This window comes from Pan troglodytes, chromosome 6 (genome assembly GCF_028858775.2).
Source record: "Pan troglodytes isolate AG18354 chromosome 6, NHGRI_mPanTro3-v2.0_pri, whole genome shotgun sequence".
Taxonomy (NCBI): Eukaryota; Metazoa; Chordata; class Mammalia; order Primates; family Hominidae; genus Pan; species Pan troglodytes.
In genome coordinates, this window is record NC_072404.2 from 119,234,318 (window position 1) to 119,259,435 (window position 25,118).

The following is a 25,118-nucleotide window of genomic DNA, read 5'->3' on the forward strand; positions in this document are numbered from 1 at the left end:
CTTGCTCATGTTCAAAATGAGAACATCATGGCCTAGCTGTGAACAGGTCAGCTCCAAGCTGAGCTATCAGGGGATGCTTTTCTTTTTCTAATAAGGTGATTATCTTAGGTGTATCTCAGATATAAAATAGTAATAAATAACTCAACAACTAAAAAACAAACAACCTAATTATCAAATGGCCAAAAGACCTAAACAGATACCTCACCAAAAATGATACACGGATGACAAATAATCATATGAAAAGATATTCAGTATCATATGTCATTAGGGAACTGCACATTGAAACAATAATGAGATACCACTACACACATATTAGAATGTCCCAAATCTGGAATACTGATACCACCAAATGCTGCTGAGGATGCAGAGCAAAAGAAACTCTCATTCATTGCTGGTGGGAATGCAAAATGGTACAGCCTCTTTGGAAGACAGTTTGGCAGTATTTTTACAAAACTAGACATTTTTACCATATGATGTAGCAGTTGTACTTCTTGGTACTTATCCAAGTGAACTGAAAACATATGCCTGACAAAAACCTGTACAGGGATGTTTACAGCAGCTTTATTCATAATTGCCAAAAGTTGGAAGCAACCAAGATGTCCTTCAGTTGGTGAATGGATAATGTGGTACATCTAGACAATGGAATGTTATTCAGCACTAAAAAGAAATGATCTATGAAGCCATGCAAAGACATAAAGGAAACTTAATATGCGTATTACCAAGTGAAAGAATCCAATCTGAAAAGGCTACATAGTGTATAATTCCAACTGTATCACATTCTGGAAAAGGTAAAACTATGGAGACATTAAAAAGATCAGGAGTTGCCAGGAGTTAAAGAGGGAGGTAGGATGAACAGAAAGGGCACAGAGGATTCTTAAGGGAACGAAACTACTCTGTATGATACTGTATGGTGGATATGTGTCCTTATAAATGTGTCCAAACACATAGAATGTACACATCAAGAGGGAACCCTACTGTTAACTATGGACTTTGAGCAGTAATGATGTGTCGATGTAGGTTCATTGATTGTACCAAATGTACCACATTCTGAGGCAGGATGTTGACGGTAGGGGAGGTTTTATTGTGTGTAGGGATAGTGGGTGTATGGCAACTCTGTGCTTTTTATTCAATTTTGCTGTGAACCTAAAGCTTCTCTAAAAAATAAGTTTATTATTTAAAAAATTACTAAAAGCATTGCCAGAAATGGGAAGTTAATTTTTTTTTAATTATACTTTAAGTTTTAGGGTACATGTGCACATTGTGCAGGTTAGTTACATATGTATACATGTGCCATGCTGGTGCGCTGCACCCACTAACTCGTCATCTAGCATTAGGTATATCTCCCAATGCTATCCCTCCCCCCTCCCCCCTCCCCACCACATTTCTCTCATTTACTGGCTTTGTGACCTTGGACAAATGATTTACTCTCTTTGAGATCCAGTTTTCTTGCCTGTAAAATGGAAATACCATGCCTTCTATACCTTAAAGTTGCTATAAGTAGTAAATGGCCCAATACATATGACAGCACCTAGTACCCTATCTGGAAGCAGTGGTCTCTCATAAATCTTGATTTTCTTCCTGCCTACCAGAGTGATCTTTCTAAAATATAAACTTGTTCACACTGTTAATATTTCTCTTTACAAAACTCTCAATGACCCCATTTTTTTTTTTTATAGGCGGAGTCTCACTCCGTCACCCAGGCTAGAGCGCAATGGTGCAACCTTGGCTCACTGCAACCTGCAATCTCCACCGCTTGGGTTCAAGCGTTTCTCCTGCCTCACCCTCCAGAGTAGCTGGGATTACAGGTGCCTGCCACCACAGCCAGCTAATTTTTTTTTGTATTTTTAGTAGAGATGGGGTTTCACCATGTTGGCCAGGCTGGTTTTGGACCACAAGTGATCCACCCACCTTGGCCTCCCAAAATGCCAGGTTTACAGGCATCAGCCACCGCGCCCAGCCTACCTCATATTGTTTGTAGCTGCACTGTCTAATATGGTAGCTGCTAGCCACAGCAATTATTTAAATTTAAATTAATTAAAATTTGATACAATTAAAAATTCAGTTCTTCAATTGCACTAGCCACATTCCACATGCTCAATAGCACATGTGGCTCATGGCTGCCACACTGGACAGCACAGAACAGAACATGTCCATCATCATAGAAAGCTCTATTGATGTCACCGGCCTTCAGTAAGACTCTGAATAGTTAAGACTCTGAATTTGCTTCTCACTGCCTTCTCCAACCTCAGTTTCAGCACTTCTCGCCCCCATGTCTTGCCCATCCTCTTGCACTTTGCACACCCAAAATACCAAATGAACCCTCCTCTATCTTCCTACAAGCTGTACCCTCTACCTAAAATGCTCTCTCTCCTCAACTGCTCTCAACCACCTGACAGATCCTACATGAAGATTTGGCTCACTTTCTGCTTTTTCAAGCCTCTCCTGTCCACTTCCAAGCAAACCCAGGTAGCTACTCCTATGGGTCCCCACTGAATCTTTTACTTAATTCCAACACAGCACTTAGCCCAAGGCATTTGGAATGTTCTGCTTCTTAACTTTCTTTACTTCTTAAGCTCCTTAAAAGCACAAAGCAGGTCTACTGATCCACATTCCTCTAGCATCTAGTACCTTACACATAGTCAAACATTCATTTTTGTTATATTTTGGCCTTTGGTCTCTTGCTTTCCTTTGAAAGGACTCCTCAATCCTCAAGATTTAAAAAATATTCTCCCATGTTTTCTTTCTACTATTTTATTTTCACATTGACATCTTTAATGTTTCTGAATGTTATTTTGTTGTGTGGTACAAAGAAAGGATTCGACTTTTTTCCCTAAATGGTCCTAGGTTCCCATCATTCTTCCCCTGGCATATCAGGATTACTCTTCACAGGTCTCTCTGTCCTGTCTCACTCCCATGTTCCATCAAAATGATTTCTCTAAAAGGCATACATGATCATGTCAATCCCTGTGAAATCTACTTAAATGGTTCCCATCAGATTTTAGAGAAATGCAAACTTCTTAGCATCAGTTAGAAGGTTTGGGACAATCTGACCCCTACTTGCTCTCCCTGTACACATTCACCATCCTTTGTGAACCAGCAATGCCATCACTCTCAAGCACTAGTGGCTGAGCCACCCTCACTCTCACCTCTAAGCACATGCTCTGCTTTCAACACAGCAGGCCCCAGACTTTTGCTCTCCTCCCACCCATCCTTCTTCTCTACTAGGCTAACTTCTATGTGCTCTTCAAGGCAAGGCTCAATGTAGCCTCTGTTTAACACCAAACATTGAGAGAAATCACTTACTATGCTAGGCCTAATGATACAATCAGACATGACCCAGTCCTCAAAGACTTCCCTCACTGCCCCTCCCTCTCTCACTGCCCACTCGCTGCCCACTCACTGCCCCTGCCCCATGTTTGGACAGATGTCCTCCCTCTGTGGCATCAGAGCAGTTCATACATCCCTTTACCTCAGCACTTGACCATCTCCCCAAGTTGTCCATGTGGGACACCGCTTTTAATCTTTATATCCCAAGTGCCTGCCACAGTGTCTGACATATCACAGATTCTCAAGAAATATTTTCTGAATACATAGAAACGGTAAAGACTGTAAAAAAGAAAAGAAGGGCGAGGCGTGGTGGCTCATGCCTGTAATCCCAGCACTTTGGGAGGCCGAGGTGGGTGGATCATGAGGTAAGGAGATCCAGACCATCCTGGGTAACACGGCGAAACACCGTCTCTACTAAAAATACAAAAAAAATTAGCTGGGTGTGGTGGTGGGCGCCTGTAGTCCCAGCTACTTGGGAGGCTGAAGCAGGAGAATGGCGTGAACCCGGGAGGCGGAGCTTGCAGTGAGCCGAGATCATGCCACTGCACTCCAGCCTGGGCGACAGAGCGAGACTCCGTCTCAAAAAAAAAAAAAAAAAAAAAAAAAAGAAGTAATTTCTGAATAAATACAACTTATAATACAAATTATTTATTCAGGAGCAGGACTGAAAAAAAAAACAAATTATAACACATATTTCACATTAACTAAATGCAATAGAATATTCCACAGTATAAAGTTGTTCAGAATAGGTCATAACTGGTCTAAAATATAGAAAAACAAATCTATGTTTTGACATATCCAAATGGTGTTCTTTTTCCCATGCAAGACTCTACATTTTTAAGCTGAATCCTGAGACAAAAATCATCAAGCCAGAGAAATCACAAGGTTGGGGAACATAAGAGAGTCCCAGGAAAATCACAGAGTGCCCAAGGAGACTCAATAGTGTGACTCAGGAGCTGCCACTCCCCTCTGGTCAGGCATAAAGCAGGGATCCGGTGTATGGAAAATGACAAGTCTGCAGGAGTCTGCCTGGCCAAAAAGGAAAACAAAGTCCTAGCCACAGTCCTGTGGGAAGGGAAACAAATCAAGCAAAATAAGGTTTCAGCGTTATAGAGCCTTAGTAACAGGAATCATGGTCAAATGCCTCCTGATTCCTCAAAACCCCTCTTCAAAAATGAGTCAATGTCTAGGCCACATATTACTTGACAATTTTATAAGTTGCTACCTTAACGTCCTACCTTGGGTGAATATGCCATAGAACGATATTCTTGCAATCTAACATTCTAGCATAGTTCTCCCAGTTGGCTGCTCAGTGGCACCAGGAGATTTAATAAATACTGTTACCCAGAGATTCTGAGTTAACTGTTTTGAAGTATGGTGTGGGTATTGAGATTTTGTAAAGCTCACCAAGCAATTCTAATGTCTAGCCAATAATTTGCGTTAGAAATGTGCCTTAGTAAAATGTGTAAAATTCAGGGCTTAGAGTAACACTATTCATATCATTATGGTGTCAACGTACAGTTTGAAGACAGCCAACAGTATCTTACATAATGTCTCTGGTAGTAACACAAAATAACCTATCCTCTCACTCACTAATCCTAAAACCATCCCAAACATGTATTCTCTGGACCTTTCTATGCAACTTCAAACACTATGACTATACAGTGGTCTTTGCTTTTTTTTTTTTTTTTTTTAACATAGAACACTGGCATATTATACTGCTACACATTGTAATTGGCATTTTCTTTGAGAACCTGTAAACATCGTCTAGAGTTGCAACTATTAGAAATCCATTGATCTAAAATCAACCAGCAAGAAGAAAATTATTTACAGAATTCCTGTTTTGCAACAGACACTGTGTTAGGCTCTACGGAGGTATATAAAAGAAATAGAGAACATAGTCCTTGCCCTGATACGACTTGAGCTGGGAAGAGAAAACTGGAATAAACTAACATCTTAAATAAAGCAGCTAGAAAAGAAGTAAGTGCTACTTGGGTGGTATTGAGAAAAAATACAATATAAGAGTGAAAAGTTATTAATAAGGACAATTATAATAATCACAACGAATGCTTATTAGGCACTTACTATGACCTGGCACTACTCTAAGTGCTTCATAAATATTAACTTATTTAAGCCCTTCACAACCCTATGAGGTAGGAGTGTTATGTTCTTCATTTTACTAATTAAGACACTGAGAAAATAGAGTGATATGGTTTGATACTATGTCCCCACCCAAATGTCATGTTGAATTATAATTCCCAGTGTTGGGGGACAAACCTGGTGGGAGGTGACTGTATCACGGAGGTGGATTTCCCTCTTGCTGTTCTCGTGATCGTGAGTTCTCACGAGAGCTGGTTGTTTGAAAGTGTGTAACACTTCTCTTTCTCTCTCTCCGGCCATATGAAAACATACTTGCTTCCCCTTCACCATCCACCATGATTGTAAGTTTCCCGAGGCCTCCCCAGGAGAAGCCTGCACAGCTTGTAGAACCATGAGCCAATTAAACCTATTTTCTTTATAAATTACCCAGTCTCAGGTAGTTCTTTATAGCAGTGTCAGAATGGACCAATACATGGAGATAAAAGAATCGGTTTACGTTCATTCAGCAAGCGTACGAAGTAGCCTGGATTCCAGTCAGTGCCCTTAGTCAGAAATGGCTCCTATCGGAGTGTGAGACTGGAACTGGGTCTTAAAGAAAAAGCTAAGATTTTCTGTATTTGTTTTTATTTACACAAAGCAGTAGAGCATAATCCAGACATGGTTCCCTCAGTTCTGTTACACACTACTGTATGACCTCTGTCAGGGCACCCCCTCTCAAGCTTCATTCTGACATCTCTAAAATGCTGGTCATGATCACTAAGACTCCTTTCTTTTGGGGCTCCTCACTGTAATCTATGAGTACTATTTAAATGAATACAAGAAAAATGGGAGAACATGACACAAAGGCAGACATAATGAGCAAGGGTGCGTATATAAGCTGAGAACTAGGAGAATGAGAGAACTCAGAATCAGCTTCTCATGTTCTATGAAATGCAATTTACTGCATCCACCATGGTGATCTTTTTAATGCCTTTTGTACCATGAAAGACATATACCACCTAATTAATATATGTAAGTTGGAAACCATTCTGGGGATAACTAAAATTTTGAATTTCATAATAAATTTAAATTTACATGCTGCTTTCCCTGCTGCATGCTGAATAATAGGATCCATATTGAATTTTTAATATTATTTGGAAAAGGGAAAACAGGATCTATAAAACAATAATTTAACTATGCTTTTTCTCAAAGAGATATGTACATATAATGTATATGTGTGTATGGTGTACTTATAATAATGATTTTATTTTCATTGTTTTGGTTATATGTAAACTTATGCAAAAATGTTCATATGAAATTTCTTCTCCAGAGAAAGAGGCTATACTTTTTCAAGAGAATTGAGAGAAAATAAACAAGTCAAATGTGGCTCTCCTGACGTAGCTTTGGGCAAAGAAAGTGGAGTTTATCCTTCAAACTCCAAAGTTCTATAAAGTTGACAACTTTTTTGAGTAAGACTTTAAAGCATCTATTGTTACAAAATGTTTTTCTTTTGCATATTGTGTACAAACATCTTAAAAAAGAATCATAACTTTGCTGTAATTTCTGTACCAACAATCAATATCACTCTGTAAAGCCATGATTCCTTTAATAAAGTATGGATGTTTTAAAATCATTGTCATACAAACCTTGGGTATCTAGACAACAAATATCAAATATTTGTCTTCTTTGTCAAAGTTGTGGTTGAAGGATAGGAATCAATAGCAGAGTTTCCTTTATGCACATTATACTTCAGCAAGATTTGACTCACAATGTCTTTAATTAGTTTAAAGTTGCCCCCACACTCTCTTTTAAGACAGTGACATACATTTCTGTTCCTTCCAGGATGTCATTTTCCTTGACAAGTCCTCAGTTATTTTAAGTTTGTGACTAAACCTTGTGTGAACCCCGTTTTCCCCCAGGAATACTTTTCTGTGCTTTTAATGTGCACACTTTGAGTCTTCAAAACGGTAACTAGAAGTTCTATGATCCCCCATCTCTACAAGAAAATGTACATATGTTCATAAAAATGTAGGCTACTCGCTTCCAAGAAACACAATGAATATTTTATTACCAAAAATAACCCACCTATTGATAACATTACACATTCATGTTGGGTCAATTCTATATTTCATAGATGAAAGATGTGGATTACTCAAATCTCTTTAGTTTATAATTTGCCATGGTTAGTGTTAAAGTGGGTTTAACAAGCCTTGGTCTATTTTTCATGGGTTTCAAGAACTAAGACATCTGTGGATAGGGTATTACCAAACAAAGGGCAAGTACATTAAAATTATGATTTTTTTATGTGAAAAATATAACCCCATATATAAAAATGATACAATTGTAAAAGAAATATTTTATTATTTCAAACACTTCCACAAAGCTTGGTACGATATTTTGTCAGGAAGTTTAGCAAAGTTATCACCTTATGTCTACATAAGAAGTGTAAGCTAAGAATGGCACAAATATCTAAGATGATTTCCATGTCCTTTCCTTTTCATCATTTGCTCTTTCTTTAAAAGGGATATCTAAAGGCTTCCATCAGTTAATAAAAAAAAAAAAAAAAAACACAGACTGTTCTGAAAATGTAGTTTGGAAAGTTAGTGTTATATTGTAAATGAAAAAGAAAAAATGAATTATAGAATTCCTTTTTATCACTCTTTAATCTGTTAATTCAAATATGAATAACTGTCTACTTACAGAATTTGGCTTGTCTATTATTTCCTTTCTTTCCTAGGTCAATGTACTCAGACATTTCAACAAAGCCAAACATGATTTCATATGCTGAAAAGTAATCATAGAATTTCCTAAAAACACCCTTATTGCAGCTTATCTGTGAAGTACCAGCCTGATGAAAATAGGTATGAAAACAATAGCTCTTAAGTAGAGTAATGCTACAAGATATTGAATAGTACGTGCACACACACTAGCACATATACACTGTGTATATTTACTTTTCAAAGCACTGATTTAATTATTTGGTTTCAGATTTAAGTTTAAGAAGCCAAAAAGCACTAAAACCTTTTAAAAGTCATTCTGGAATTGTGTATCTATGGACATAAGTTAGAAATGGAAGAGAAACTACCTATTTCCACACCTCTAGTTAGTTCTATAAATAGAGCCAATTCTAAGTCAACTTGATTCTTTCCTTACTCAGTGCACTTAAAAGATGAGATGTCTCGATGCTGCCTCCCCATTCCTCTCCCAGAACTACCATTTACTGAATGCCTCTCTGTGCCACGTTTAGAGAGGCAGGAGAGGGGAAAAGTTGACAGCATAGAAACCCTGTCTGCCTATGTTTAGAACCTTGCTCACTGCCAAGGAGTTGTGGAATCTTGGGCAGGTTACTCTATCATTCTATTCCTCAGTTTCCTTTCCAGGAAAATGAGGATGATAATAATAGGGTAGCTGTGAAGAGTAAGTGAGTGTACGGCACACAGTGTTGTACATGTTGGCTATTATTATCATTCCCATTTTAAAGATAAAGGAACCAAGACTCAGGAAAATTTTTTTTTTTTAGGAGACAGGGTCTTGCTCTGTCACCTAGGCTCAGGTGCACTGGTATGATCACAGCTCACTGCAGTCTCAACTTTCCAGGCTCAAGCAATCCTCCCACCTCAGCCTCCTGAGTAGCTGGAATTACAGGCACACACCACTACGCCCAGTAAGACTCAGTAGATTTAAGTGACTTGCCAAGGATAATAGGACTAGTGAGTGGCATCTGAACACAGGTTCCACTACATTGTCTGCTGGCTTCCTCCCCACATCCCTAAATAGTAGTACATTAGTTCTGGGAAGACATGTGTCCTGATCCAATAGAAACCCTGTCCAAATCCAGTTATAGAATGCAAACCATCTGAGAATAAACAGGAAGAGAGCCCTTCCTATAAGGCACAAGCTTAGGCTCTCTGTCTTTTTCTCCAAATGCCTAAATTTCTCATCAGTTATTATATACCCTTTGTCCTCTTGGTAGACACATCTCTGAGTTAGATACAGATATGAGTGAGACATTTCTAAGTCGAATGCTGTTCTCCCAAGGGGCAAAGCCATCCAGTTATACTTGGGTCTGTGTGACCACTGAGTTTGACAATACAGCATCCTTTTCAAAGAGCTGTGCAGACTCTGCCCTGCCTGTCTGTAATGGAAGCTCTCTGATCTGCTGGCCCAAAGCTTATCTCTGCTGCCTTCTCTCCTAACACTGCATACTCTCCCTCCCTGCTTAACAGCTGCATGGTGGTAGATAATCACTTCACACTGCCTGCCCCCAGCCTCTCCTCAAACTAACGGCAACATGCTGGCTACCTGTCCAGAACTATATTCTGCCTCACCACCTGGTTCCTGCTCCTGTGACCTGCTCTCTTGTGTGTTTAATTCACAACCCAACTTCCAGTTTAGGAGTCAGATTTTACACATATACAGGCCACAGAAAATCAAAAAGGAAGAGGCTTTACAGATACAAATCCAAGCCATGTAGGAGACTAAAAAGAGTCTCAACAAAGCTTTCTTTAAAACAAAACCAAAATAAAACTATCACCAGGTCCTAAAAGCTACCTCCAATATTCTCAAGCCTGTCTTTTCTCTCTCTCCTCACTGCCAAAGAAATGCCCAGTTGACCTATCTGGGAAGTTTACTACAATACCAAAATTACTACTCAGCACCATGATTCAGACTTCTGCCTACCCTAATGCTCAAAAAAGAGAGAAAGAGAGAAGATTCTGGACAAACTAATAACAGCTAACATTTGCTGAGTATTTAATGATGCAGGCAAAGTTCTGAGTGTTTTACAAAGATTAACACATTTTTTCATTAAAAACCCTAAGAAGTGTTATTATTATTCCTACTTTATACAAGTTTAAAGGGGTTAAGTAAGTTGTCCATATCACTAGTGACTTCAGTGACTACTAGTCACATGGGATTCAGCCCTGTCAATTTTTAGTGGTGTGATCTTGAACAAGTTACTTAAACTCTCTAAGTCCCAGGATCATTATTTTGTTATAGATAGATAATAAGATCTACTCAATAGAACTGTGGGAATGATTAAGTAAAACAATTCATATTGTGAGGATTAAATGCTAAATTGCATGTAAAGTGATTAGGATAATGTTCATTAAATGTTGAAATTTTATTTGCAGAATTAAAGAATATATCTCAGTCCCCTCTGTTTCTACTGCACTCAAATAAAATGTCCATTTAAATAGGTAAATGAGCTGGAGATCACTCATGCTGAGCATGAAACCCCAGCCAAAGTAAGGAACAAGAGGCAATGATAACCCTTGTCTAACTCCAGAAACGCTCTGCATGTAGAAACAGGATCTGATTATTTCAACTGTACATCCAGACTGGCTAAACTAAAAGAATTATCCATAGCAATGTTTTGTCTAAATAACCTGTGATTGCTGCCATATAGAAACAGCTCCAGGTAGAACCGTTTTATCAAAAAAAAATTTTTTTTTTTTTTTTTGCTAAAATTAATGCTCCCATGGCCTTCACTCTCATCCTCTTTTTTCTGTTGTTGTTGTTGAGATTGAGTCACCCAGGCTGGAGTGCAGTGGTACAATCTTGGCTCACTGCAACCTCTGCTTCCTGGGTTCAAGTGATTCTCAGGCCTCAGTCACCTGAAATATAGGCATGCGTCACCACGCCTGGCTAATTTTTGTATTTTTAGAAAAGACAGCATTTGCCATGTTGGCCAGGTGGGTCTCGAACTCCTAACCTCAAGTGATACACCCACCTTGGCCTCCCAAAGTGCTGGGATTACAGGCATGAGCCAAGGCACCCGACCCACTCTCAACATTGTGGTTGACCACTGTAGCCCATACTGGCTGCTGTCATATCTGTAAAGTGATCTGTCACCCATTTAGTTGATGACAGTGTTCTCAATCTATTTTTCAACATCATCCATCTAAAAAGCCTTTTTAGACATTCTCCTAATTTTCCCCATGTAATTTTTTTAATGATGTAATATCATTAAAGTCTCAGGATACAAAATCAATGTGCAAAAATCACAAGCATTCCTGTATACCAATAATAGGCAAACAGCCAAATCAGAGTAAACTCTCATTCACAATTGCCACAAAGAGAATAAAATGCCTAGGAATACAACTTACAAGGGACGTGAAGGACCTCTTCAAGGAGAACTACTCAAGAAACGACTGCTCAAGAAAATAAGAGAGGACACAAACAAACGGAAAAACATTCCATGCTTATGGATAGAAAGAATCAATATCGTGAAAATAGCCACACTGCCCAAACATTCCATGCTCATGGATAGGAAAGATTCAATATTGTGGAAATGGCCATACTGCTCAAAGTAATTTATAGATTCAAATCTATTCCCATTGAGCTGCCATTGACTTTCTCCACAGAATTAGAAAGAAACTACTTTAAATTTCATATGGAACAAAAAAAGAGCCCATATAGCCAAGACAATCCTAAGCAAAAAGAATGAAGCTGGAGGCATCATGCTACCTGACTTCAAACTATACTACAAGGCTACGGTAACAAAAACAGCATGGTACTGGTATGAAAACAGATATACAGACCAATGGAACACAGCAGAGGCCTCAGAAATAATGCCACACATCTACAACCATCTCATCTTTGACAAACCTGACAGAAACAATGGGGAAATGATTCCCTACTTAATAAATGATGTTGGGAAAACTGGCTAGCCATACGCAGAAAACTGAAACTGGACCCCTTCCTTACACTTCATACAAAAATTAACTCAAGATGGATTAAAAACTTAAATGTAAGACCTAAAACCATAAAAATCGTAGAAGAAAACGTTGGCAATACCATTCAGGACATAGGCGTGGGCAAAGACTTCATGACTAAAACACCAAAAGCAATGGCAACAAAAGCCAAAATTGACAAATGGGATCTAATAAAACTAAAGAGCTTCTGCACAGCAAAAGAAACTATCATCAGAGTGAACAGACAACCTACAAAGTGTGAGAAAATTTTTGCAATCTATCCATCTGACAAAGGGCTAATATCCAGAATCTATAAGGAACTTAAACAAATTTACAAGAATAAGACAAACAACCCCATCAACAAGTGGGTGAAGGATATGAACAGACACTTCTCAAAATTCATGTGGTCAACAAATATATATATAAAAGCTCATCATCACTGGTCATTACAGAAATGCAAATCAAAGCCACAGTGTGATGCCATCTCATGCCAGTTAGAACGGCGATCATTAAAGAAGCAGGAAACAACAGATGCTGGAGAGGATGTGGAGAAATAGGAATGCTTTTACTGTTGGTGGGAGTGTAAATTAGTTCAACCATTGTGGAAGACAGTGTGGCGACTCCTCAAGGATCTAGAAACAGAAATACCATTTGACTCAGCAATCCCATCACTGGGTATATACCCAAACGGTTATAAATCATTCCACTATAAAGACACATGCGCATGTATGTTTATTGCGGCACTGTTCACAATAGCAAAGCCTCGGAACCAACCCAAATGCTCATCAATGAGAGACTGGATAAAGAAAATGTGGCACATATACACCTGGAATACTATGCAGCCATAAAAGGATGAGTTCATGTCCTTTGCAGGGACATGGATGAGGCTGGAAACCATCATTCTCAGCAAACTAACACAAGAACAGGAAACCAAGCACCGCATGTTCTCACTCATAAGTGGGAGTTGAACAATGAGAACACACGGACACAGGGAGGGAAACATCACACACCAGGGCCTGCCAGAGGGTGGGGGGCTAGAGGAGGGATAGCATTAGGAGAAATACCTAATGTAGATGATGGGTTGATGGGTGCAGCAAACCACCAACGCATGTGTACACCTATGTAACAAACCTGCATGTCCTGCACATGTACCCCATAACTTAAAGTATAATAACAAAAAATGATATAATATCATGTAACTGACAGATAGGTCAAACTTGGCTTTTCTTTGGCAGAGAGGAGAGAGGAGAAGAGACAGGCTTGAGAATATCGGAGGTAGCTTTTAGGACCTGGTGATAGTTTATTTTGGTTTTGTTTTAAAGAAAGCCTTGTTGAGGCTCTTTTTACTCTCCTACATGGCTTGTATTTATATCTCTAAAGCCTCCTCTTCTTTGAGTTTCTGTGGCCTGCATATGTGTAAAATCTGACTCCTAAACTGGAAGTTGGGTTGTGAATTAAACACACAAGAGAGCAGGTCACAGGAGCAGGAACCAGGTGTTAAGGCAGAATATAGTTCTGGATAGGTAGCCAGCATGTTGCCGTTAGTTTCATTTAGCAAAGAAAAGAAAAGACAAAGAATAAAATATTTGATAAAACATTTCTACCTGGAGCTGTTTGTATATGGCAGCAGTCACAGGTTATTTAGATATGACATTGCTAGGGACAATTCTTTTAGGTCAGCCAATCTGGAGGTACAGTTAAAATAATCAGATCCTGTTTCTACATACAGAGGCTTTCTGGAGTTAGACAAGGGTTACCACGCCTCTTGTTCATCACTTCTACTAGGGTTTCATGCTCAGCGTGGGTGATCTCCAGATCATTTACCTGTTTAAATGGAAATTTTGTTTGAGTGCAGGAGAAACACAGCACTGAGATATATTCTTTAATTCTGCAAATAAAATTTCAACATTTAATGAATTGAAGCCCTGGGTACAGCTATTGATATTTTCAGTTGGAAAGCACAGAATATAACCTAATTGAGGGGATTTTAAGACATATAGCTTTTCTGGGAGGCCTGGAGAAGTAAACTTGGGTGTTGCCCAGCAAAGAGTCATGTCCACCCCACCATGGGACAGGTCCACCATAAAAACAACAGCTACTTTCCCCCGAATCAACAGAACTCTCACCGCAGTTATTCCTCCAAAATAAGAACCTTCACTTGATAGAATACTGATCTCGCCATACTGGGTCCCCAGGTCACACTGCACTCTTCAATATCCAGTCTCATGAGGCTGAGTCTGATAGGTGTAAACTAGGTGACACGCCTTCACCCCAGAAAGGAAGGAACTATGGGAATTGTATTTTGGGAAGACTATACTCACAATGTGGGAAACTATATAAAAATGTTGGGCAATCATGGATGGTACATGCCCATTACAGAGGGCAAGTTAAAAATCTACAAAATTTTGGACTTCTTGATCCAAAAGTAGCTAAAATAACTGATAGTTTTTTAAAATTATGGCCTTTAGGACCATTTCCATGAACCTACACTTTGTGTACCTCACCCCTTACCTTGAATGAGCATTCTGCAATGGGAAGATATTGTTTATCACAGTCAATCTACTTGATGAACAGCAGCAAAAGTTCCCCATACCCTACCTGGGACAGCCTAACAGACTTCCCACAGCCTACCAGGAGTGACAGGGTCAAATCATGTCAGAAGATGTGACAGTGCTGTCTGACCCCAGATGATGGCATTATGGACTAAATGTCAGATCCTTTTAACAGTCACATTTCCTGCTAAATAATGAACATTAATGAGTTTGCATAATATTTGTAATCTCAGTCAAAGCAATGCTATCATGTCTGGGAGTAATTATTGACTACTTTTCCTACTCAATCAATCAACAAGGAGTCATTATTGACTACTTTCCCCACTCCGGTCAACCAATCACCAGGTCTTTCTTATTATATCTTAAGATTTTTTCAACAGAGTCTTCTCTTGTCTATCCTTCTCACCACTGCATTATTTCAGGCTTTCATTACCTCCTTTTTGACCACTGCCAACAGCTTCCTCTTTGAGTTCAGTTTTGTTTCCTCAGGGAAATTCTCAACACAGCTATCTTTCTAAAATGCAAATATGATTTTATCATTCTACTGATACTCATATTTATAGACGTAGGTCTAAATTTCCTCAATGTGACACCCTGCGTATCCCCTACCTACATCTCTGGGCTTATCTATCAAGACCCTTCTTCAAACTTTATACTCTGTCAAGATGAGACTGTATATAGTTGTAAGTACACATCTCTCTTTTTGCTACTACTCTCCCTGCATAGAACTGGGGTCAGTGAACTATGGACCACATGTCAAACCTGGGCCACAACCTACATTTTACAGCCCTTGAGGTAAAGATGGTTCTACATCTTAAAAATTTGTAAAACACAAAGAATATGCAACAGAGACCTACCACATATATCCTGAAAAGCCTAAAATATTTACTATCTGGCCATTTACGGAAAAAGTTTTTCAACTCCTGACCAAAACTGTCTTCTTTCTCTCTGTTATGGCAAAACTCCTACTTATCACTTAATAAAACATATGAAATCATAAATCATCTCTTTCAAGAAATTTTCCTACGCAACTCCTTCCTGTACCCAAGATTAATGTTAGGAACATCTCCATAATTTCATAATACCAAGTGAATGGCTCTATCATTGAACATACCAATTGCATTACAGAGGGTTTTATCTTCCCAATGATGGTTATGTGTTATGACTTTTTCTATCCACAAAATATATCATAGGTTCATAACAAATGTCAATGGAATAAACTTTGTTGAAAAGACATTACAATTTATACGAGAGGACCCACAGACGCTCTGAAGGAAGCAGACTGCTCCTGCAGGACCTGGGAGACACCCCAAATACTGTGAGTGCCCCAACTGTGGAAGTGGCAAAGGGAGACCCTCCTCTCCCTAACATAGGCCCCCACTGGAGAAGCTGAAGGTCTGTTTGCGGGAGAAGTTTCCAACTTTACCTAGAGCTGAGTCAAGTTAAAACGCCAAGTCAAGTGAAATCCAGAGGTAGGGGAAGCAGCAGAAAAGCCCTGGGAGCTCGCTGGGTTGCCAGGCGGCCCATTCCTGCCTGGCACCACAGGGATCCATCGAGAGGGTAGCCAGAGGAGCAGAAGGTAAAACTCCACAGGGAGAAGGAATTCTCTAGCTGAACTGTGTAGCAATTTGAATGGGGCGAGAAGCCTCCTGGCCAGAACTCAGGGGAGGGCACGAATCAGGCTTGCAGACTTCACAAACGGGGGAAGAACTAAAGCCCCTTTCTTTCGCAGCTGGAAGGCATTTCTCAAAAGAAGATATACAAATGGCCAGCAAACATATGAAAAAATGCTCAACATCACTAATGATCAGGGAAATGCAAATCAAAACCACAATGTGATACCACCTTACTCCTGCAAGAATGGCCATAATAAAAAAATCAAAACACAGTAGATGTGGGTATGGATGCAGTGTACAGGGAACGCTTCTACACTGCTGGTGGGAAAGTAAACTAGTATAGCCACTATGGAAAACAGTGCAGAGATTCCTTAAGGGACTAAAAGTAGAACTGCCATTTCATCCAGCAATCCCACAACTGGGTATCTACCAGAGGAAAATAAGTCATTCGAAAAAGATACTTGCACAGGCGTATTTATTGCAGAACAATTCATATTGCAAAATCGTGGAACCAACCCAAATGCCCATCCGTCAATGACAGGATAAAGAAACGGTGATGTACATATATATATGATGGAATACTACGCAGCCATAATAAGGAATGAACTAACAGCATTTGCAGTGACCTGGGTGAGGTTGGAGACTATTATTCTAACCAAAGTAACTCAGGAATGGAAAAACCAAACATCGTATGTTTTCACTGATATGCGGGAGCTAAGCTATGAGGACGCAAAGGCATAAGAATGATACAATGGACTTTGGGGACTTAGGGGGAAGAGTGGGAGGAGGTAAGGGATAAAAGACTACAAATATGGCGCAATGTATACTGCTCAGGTGATGGCTGCACCAAAATCTCACACATCACCACTAAAGAACTTACTCATGTAACAAAATACCACTTGTACCCCATTAATTTATGGAAAAATAAATCCCCCCAAAACAGAAAAACAATTTACGTTATATGCAAGCAAGCAATGTAAATGGAAGGAGCTCTCCGTGGTACTGAAGTCTTTGCTACAGCTTCTTCCTGTGGGGTGCCCAGAAACTTAATTGTTTTCAATTCCTCAATTACCTTCACCAGCCCATATCAATGCTTTTTCTGCCACTCTTCAGTCAACTTCCTGTAGGATCCTAACTAATTATTGCCCAACGCCCATTCTTTTCCAGGCAACATACATACCTCTTGGGGAAGGCATTAATTGCTCACCAAATAGCCGTATGCTCCTACACATTATCCAGCTCCTTTGCAGTTCAAGTAGGCATTATTCAATCGGATATTAGCAGAAATGAAGTATACTATTCCCTAGTTGAAACACGGAATAGAAAATGCGAGCCCTCTGTGTTCTTTATTCCTTTGTCTTGATGATAACAGAGGCCACATGCTGAGATGGCACAGCCACAATATGGAAATAGTTAGAATGCTGAGTCCCTGTATAAAGGACTACTATGTAAGATTGTTGAGTTAAGCTGAGATTTGGGAGTTAATTTGTTACCACAGCAAGATGGAACTTACCTGATTAATACACCCTTTTAATATAACACTTGTCACAGTCCATTTACTTCTACTTACTTTACTAAATTATAAGTTTCTTGGGAGAAGTGTTTTGGTCCTAGTGATTTTGAAGATCATCACCAATGATCATCACCCAATTGCTAAACTAATGAATAGACTTCTGTTTTTCTCATCTCCATGATATTTCATACCCTCAAACAGAACAAACTATTTTTTTTTACAACAGTCAAAGAAAAACTGTAATGAATGTAAGCTGTATAGTAGTAGTCAAGAACAAAGATTGTGGAGACAAATTACCTGTGTTCACATCCATTTCTGTCATATACTAGCTATGTCCTTGGTAAATTATATGTAAACTCTCCATGCTTCTCTTTTCTCACATGTGAAATATAGAAGACAACATTTCACTGGGTTACATAATCAATGTATGTAAAGTGTCTAGCACATAGAAAGTACTATGTAAATGTTGACTATTACTATATTGCTAAAACTTTTTAGGAGCCCTAAATTTCTATCTATGTCCTTAATGACTGACAAAATCAATGACCTTTCTTTTCTGGCAAAGAAACTTCATTCAGCAACTCACCTTTGTTTTTTTTTTGTTGCTGTTGTTGTTTGTTTGTTTTTAAATAGAATAAATTAAACATTAAATCACGTATAATACCAAAAAATTAGAGTTCAAATGTGTATCATATTACAATTATTTCAAGAACTTTATTATATATTGGTAGCAGATTATGTACCATAAGAAAACATCAACAGTTAATTAATTCTGATGATAAAATATATTTCATCATGTTTGCAGTTCTTCTAATTCCAATAGTGCCTAGACAAGACAAATAACAATACTTTTTAAAAAGACAAATCTTTTTAAAAGAATTATTTTTCACATGATGTATACTACTACTTTCACTTAAGTTTTATTAAAATTCACACTCCACTGAGGCAATAATTTGAATAATTTGGATCAGAAAACTGATTGTTTCATACCCCTTGAGGCTAAGTGATTACAAATGTAGTCTCAGAAATTCTGAAGTTCCCTCATATTTAAAATAGATTGGGGGGAAAATAGACAAACTCAGCTCTCTAAAAATTGCTATAATCTATTAACTTGAAGTTAGGCAGAGCATACTGGATTGACTAAAAAATGACATTGAGATTATTTGAATACACATTCACTTGAAAGATCACAAAGAAAAGATTCTTAAAAATTCGGGTTATTTGTTAAAAGGTAAATTTAATTTTGTTTCTCCCCTGTAGCTTTCATTTATTTTTAATAAATCACAGGTGATGATGTGAACCCTTCAATATTGCTTTTTCATTCACATTCTATCATTCCAAGCATCAATCTGAATGATTATATTTCTACCATATGGCTTCTTTTAGGCTTTATGTAGAAGATATTATCTTTAATGTGAATTTGTAATCAAATATTGCTTCTTACATTATTGGCAAACCTGACATCATTTCCAGTTTGTATTATTCAAGAGAAACAAATTTATTTTTAAATTTGGAATTATTTCACCTACAGTTTCTAATTGAAAAGAACATCAAATAATTTTTTTAAAATTCATTTATATACCTGTACCTATAGTTGGGAATAAAATATGAGAATTTTTATATTTTAATGTCAAATTTATATGTCTCATAATATACAAAATATGTTAGAACATGAGTTTATTATATAATTTGTAGATTAAAAGTTAATAGACAAATATGTAATTATACATGCATGATAAAAAAGTTTACTAATAGAGGAACCCAGTAAAAAAATGGCTACCAAATACAAAATTACAGCTAAGTGGAAGGAATAAGTGTCCTGTAGCACAGTTGGGTGAGTATGGTTAACAATAATTTAATGTATATTTTCAAAAAGCTAGAAGAAGGGATTTTGAATGTTCACAGCACAAATAAATGATAAATGTTTAAGGTGATGGATATGTGAATTACCCCAATTAGATGACTACACATTGTATATATGTATCTAAATGTCACTCTGTATCTCATAAATATACACAATTATTATGCGTCAACTAAAAATAAAAGGAAAAACTCATTATTTTCTAAAGTTAATGCTTATGTAGATTCACCAATCTGTTTGCTTTTATCGATTCATCTGTTGTAGTCCTTGCTGAAGCACATATTTTAGAGGTTATTTTAGTCCTGGTATGAAAATGACTTTAGTCACCATTACTCGTAAACAATCGTTTGGTTAGGTAAAAGACTGAGTTGATGTTTATTTTCCCTTGTACTTTAAAGTCACAATTGAATTACATTCTGAACTTTTTTTGTTTCTGATCAAATGTAGGCTGCTAATCTAGTTGTCATATCTTTGCTGGTAGTCTTTCTTCTTTTTTCTGATTGCTTTTTAAAAATATTTTTATTGAGGTATAACATACATATAATAAAGTACACAAAATCTTGAAAAAAATGGCTACAATTGCTTTAGAAACTTCATCAGGTCAGGGATGAATTAAGGGATTAAGAGACTTAGTATGAAAAAATATCATCTCCCTTGTGACTTTCTGAGATGAGGGAACCATCAGATTCTTAATTTATCCTCTTGTGGTCAGAAAGGAGATACCAAGTATAACAGTGATGGGAATAAGAACACAAAAGGCCTTGATTTGAGTCTACTGCGGTACCCTTCAAGGGAACAAAGAACGTGTCAGGAGGAACACATCCACCTGAACTTGGCAGAATGTGTCTCCCTCATCTGTTGTGGAATTGTAATCTAGCCTGAGGATTCTGGATTTCTGCCAAAAAGGGCTAAAGATGCCCTGAGGGCTGAAGACAATGAAAGATTAGTGAACAAACATCAATAATGCAAAGAACACTACTATAAGTTTCATAAAAGAAGTATGAATTATATTGTGAGACCAAAGAGATGGCAAATGCATCTGCTTAAGAGGGAGAATTAATGTATAGCAGCATTTGAATGTATAGAATCAAATGAATGTATCAAATGAATATATCAAAATGAATGTACAGAATTGAATGTATAATATAATTTGAATATAGAGTATCTGGTGTACAGACTATTATAGCAGCATTTGAAACAGGTCTTGAAAGAAGAGTAAAATTCTCTTGGGAGGTTTGTTGCAAAAGGAACAGCACGCTTGAAGCGGAAAAGTGCTGTTCCCATCCAGAGAACTAACAGGAAGAGTGATGCGGCCGAAATACAGTGGTGTGCACAGGCAGCACACTGTGGAAAACACTGGAAAGGCAAGTGAAGTCACAATGGGAGGCCATCAATTGCGTCACTAAAGAATGTGTGCCATTGCAGACACAATGGGAAGTGACCACTGGAAATGTGTGTATGTGTGTAAGAAAGTAAAATAGTAGTGGCATCTAAAATGGATGGGTGCAGACCAAGAGAGCACCAAGGAACATGCCTGGAAGATCCCTGCAAGAGGCCAGGCAAGGCATGAGAAGGGCAAGGATTCTATTATTAAGAAGAGAGGCAGAAAGGATTTTGATTTGAATTCCTTGCTTTATGCCATTTATTAGTTTTCTGTAACAACTTATTATAAAGTGAGTGGCTTAAAGCAACATAAATGTATTGTCTCACAGTTCTGGAGTCTAGGAGTCCAACATCAAGGTGTCAACAGCGTTAGCTCTTTCTGAAGGTCCTGAGAGAGGATCTGTCCTGAGCCTCTCTCCTAGCTTCTGGCAGCCTCAGGCATTCCTGAGCTTCTCCATCTTAACATGGCATTCTCCCTGTATCTCTGTATCCAATATGACATCAATCACATTGGATTAGGAGGCCACCCTACTCCAGTATAGCCTCATCTTCACTTAACTAATTATATCTGCAATGACCCTGTTTTCAATTAAGGTCTCACTATGAAGTACTAGGGGTCAGGACGTCAACACAGCATTTTGTGGAGATACAAGTCAACCCACAATATGCCTCAAGGGAATGAAGAAGAACCCAAGGAACTGCAGTGTTCCTATTCAGAAAAATAAGAGTTTGACAGTGAAAGCATGAATGGTGTTCTGTGAATCAGAGTTGGGTAGAAGGGCTATTCCTTATGAAGATGCTATCAAATAAGGATAACTCATTTCCTAAATACTGTTTGATTTTACCATTCAAACTTGCCTAAAATACAAGGTATAATAGAATATAATGCCACATAAAACGGGGGAGGGGCAAACTGGAAGAGTAGACAGCAGCAGTGGGAGGGAAATTTAAATCACAAAGCAAATATGGGCTGGGCGCGGTGGCTCACACCTGTAATCCCAGCACTTTGGGGGGCCGAGGCAGGTGGATCACCTGAGTTCAAGACAAGCCTGACCAACATGGTGGAACTCCATCCTTACTAAATACAAAAAATTAGCCGTCTGTGGTGGCGCATGCCTGTAATCCCAGCTACTTGGGAGGCTGAGGCAGGAGAATTGCTTGAACCCAGGAAGCGGAGATTGCAGTGATCCAAGATTGCCCCATTGAACTCCAGCCTGGGCAACAAGAGTCAAACTCCACCTCAAAAAAAAAAAAAAAAAGAAAGAAAGAAAGAAAAAAGCAAATATGTTGACAAAAATATCTAGAAAAAAATTCTAGCTTTGCAATTGGAAATTGTACATAGGAGTAAGCATGGCTTTTTCAATTAAGCATGTCTGTGCCTTTAAAGAGAGATCAGTGCTGCAGGACACTTATTCCTCCTTCCATTTAACTGGAACTTTGTATTTGGTGGCCAAGTATTTTTTTACTAGATTCTTCTATTAGCAATTTTTTTTATCATACATGCATAATTATATATTTGTCGATTTATGTACTTTTAATTTGAATATGTTCCTGTTCTAACCCATCATCACCCATACTTTAAAATACATATATTGAAAAATCACTGGCTAAGGTAAACTCTGAAAGAACATATAAACATTTACAATATAATGATCATTAAATTTGTCATTTAAAGGCTTTCAAATAGGAGGAAGTAACTGTACCTAGCAAAGGTTGTTAGTAAAAACTATCCTAGTTGGTTACTTGCCAACTCAATTAACTGCATTACCCCTCTCTTGCAACAGATGTTATTGTCTGCTTATATCATCTGCTCATATGCCAAGCAGAGATTAGGTCTGCATTATAACAATGTAGTTTCTTAGAAACATGTCACAAGAGGCAACATCAAGATCTCTTTCTAAAGACTTACTGCATAGCTAGGGAAGACCTCTATCTAAGCTATCATTGAATATAAATTTTATGAATGTTTTTAAGAAATGAGGAGAGCACCATTGCAGTATTGTGATTGCAATCACATTCCTTGAAAGGCTGTGGTTGCAAAAAGCTCACCCATAGTCTCCAGTTTTTAGAGGAAGTTGAATTGCCCTCTTTTAAGCAGACTGTGTTTTCTTCTCCATCCAACATGCAGGGGTGTAATACAACCTCACCTGGGTGTAGAGGGATTTGCAAACACAATTCCAATTACAAGGAACAGGATCTGCACACGTAAGGGCCTGCCCAGAGAGCTGCGAATTCACCTTCTAATTTGCAGTGTTGCCCCCAGAGGCTGAGTATGAATCTGCCTGCATATGGTGAGTATGTGGATGCTTGTGCCCAGTGCACCAGGTGGGAGGTATGGAGCTCACAGTCAGGGAGGCTGAGCAGATGATTTACAGCCGACGTCTAAGTGCTCCTTAGAGGACCGCCAAGCACTGCACTAAACACCACCAATCAGGCAAATCCAGTCGTGGTAAACAGGCTTGGCATGAACAACAGAAATAAAATATGCTAATCAGTTGTTCTACTCCATGAAAATAAGTCAGCAGGGAAGGAATTGGGGAAAAAAAGCCACATCTTTAAGACTTTGCAGAGGGTTTTTGTTAATTTTTTACATTTCTCTCTAGATATAACTTCACTGATATTTTTATCCTATTTACAACATAGTAATGTTTTATAAAACTACCCTCTTCAATGGTTTTTTTTTTTTGAAATCTTCAAATCCCCTTCTATGTCACCAGAAGTTAACTATGGCATCTGAATAAATGTATACATGTATATAGTGTCTAGTTTGTTCAATAGTCTCTACAGGACGCAGTGTAGTGTAATGGTTAAGTACAACAGGGCTGGCACTCGGCAGCCTGGGCTCGAATCCTGCCTCTACCACTTCCTAGTTGGGTGGCCTTGGTCAGGTTTCTTAAACTCTCTAGGCTTCTGTTTCCTCATCTATAAAATGGGATTATAACAATACCTGGTTTTTAGAATCACTGGGAGGGTTAAATAAGTCAGTATAAGCAAAACTCTTAGTATAGTACCTGGCACATAGTAAGTGCCCAGTAAATGTTAGCTACTATAATTCAGTATACTGTCTGTTCACCTTTGACATGGTAGTTGTATTATTAACAAATATAATGTTATAAAATTTGAGTAACCAAGCCAAATACTCTGATGGCTTGTAGTGGGGGCTAGGAGTTAGAAGCATTTAGAAATAAGATAATTTTCATGGAACTATTAGAGGCTTTGCTTTTGTTTTGCAGTTGGAAGAATACATTATGAATCCTAAACATCATTAAAACAATATGGCATATAATACTTAGCTTATTTACGTGAGCCTTTCCTTTCTGACCTGCACCAGCACTGTCATTAGTGCATCCTTTACTGTACATCCCTATTTCATCACCTTGATTACTCAGGCTTGAACACACAAAATGCAAAGACACTTCCATGGTGTAGCAGCGGTGCTCTAAAAGCTTTCATTTTTCATTATAGCAAATGTGGACAATGTGATACAAATTTTAGTTACCAATGAATTGAGTCTTTTATATCTAGCTGGCCTTAGAAATGAATAGCCCTACAGGAACAACAACAACAAAAAACTCCTGTACATTTTACTATACTTAATGAAGATGCAAACACAGGCTTGCCTAGAGAACAGAGAAAGAAGAAGACTGGAGGTGAAAGACCTCAATTCCATATTTTCAGCTCTTTATGACTGTGAACAGTCATTGGAGAATGTAGCAAATACTTGCTCCTTTTCACTTTAAAACCGAAGAGGTAAAAATATACAGGTCAGGTGACTGGGGAGAAAGAAGTAGAGAATAATACATAAATTATCAGATTAGCTTTAATAAGAAAAATATGTATGTTTTGGGAATTTCTCAAGTGTGTGCAGAATTCTAATATTAATACCAGTCAAAGAATGGACACTTCAGTGTCACCATGATAACACCTGGCACATTTGGAATCTTCAAAGGTTTCATATTTATTTTATTTATTTATTTGTTTTGGGACAGAGTCTCACTCTGTTGCCCAGGCTGGAGTGCAGTAGTGCGATCTCGGCTCACTGCAACCTCCACCTCCCAGGTTCAAGTGATTATCCTGCCTCAGCCTCCTGAG

The 25,118-nt window shown here is 38.3% G+C and overlaps 1 protein-coding gene across 2 annotated transcripts in view; it reads right to left on the bottom strand.

The window, feature by feature from the left end:
• RELN (reelin) overlaps positions 1 to 25,118 on the bottom strand; it is a 522,571-nt gene that overhangs the window by 372,718 nt on the left and 124,735 nt on the right. The gene's annotated exons all lie outside the window — the stretch shown is intronic.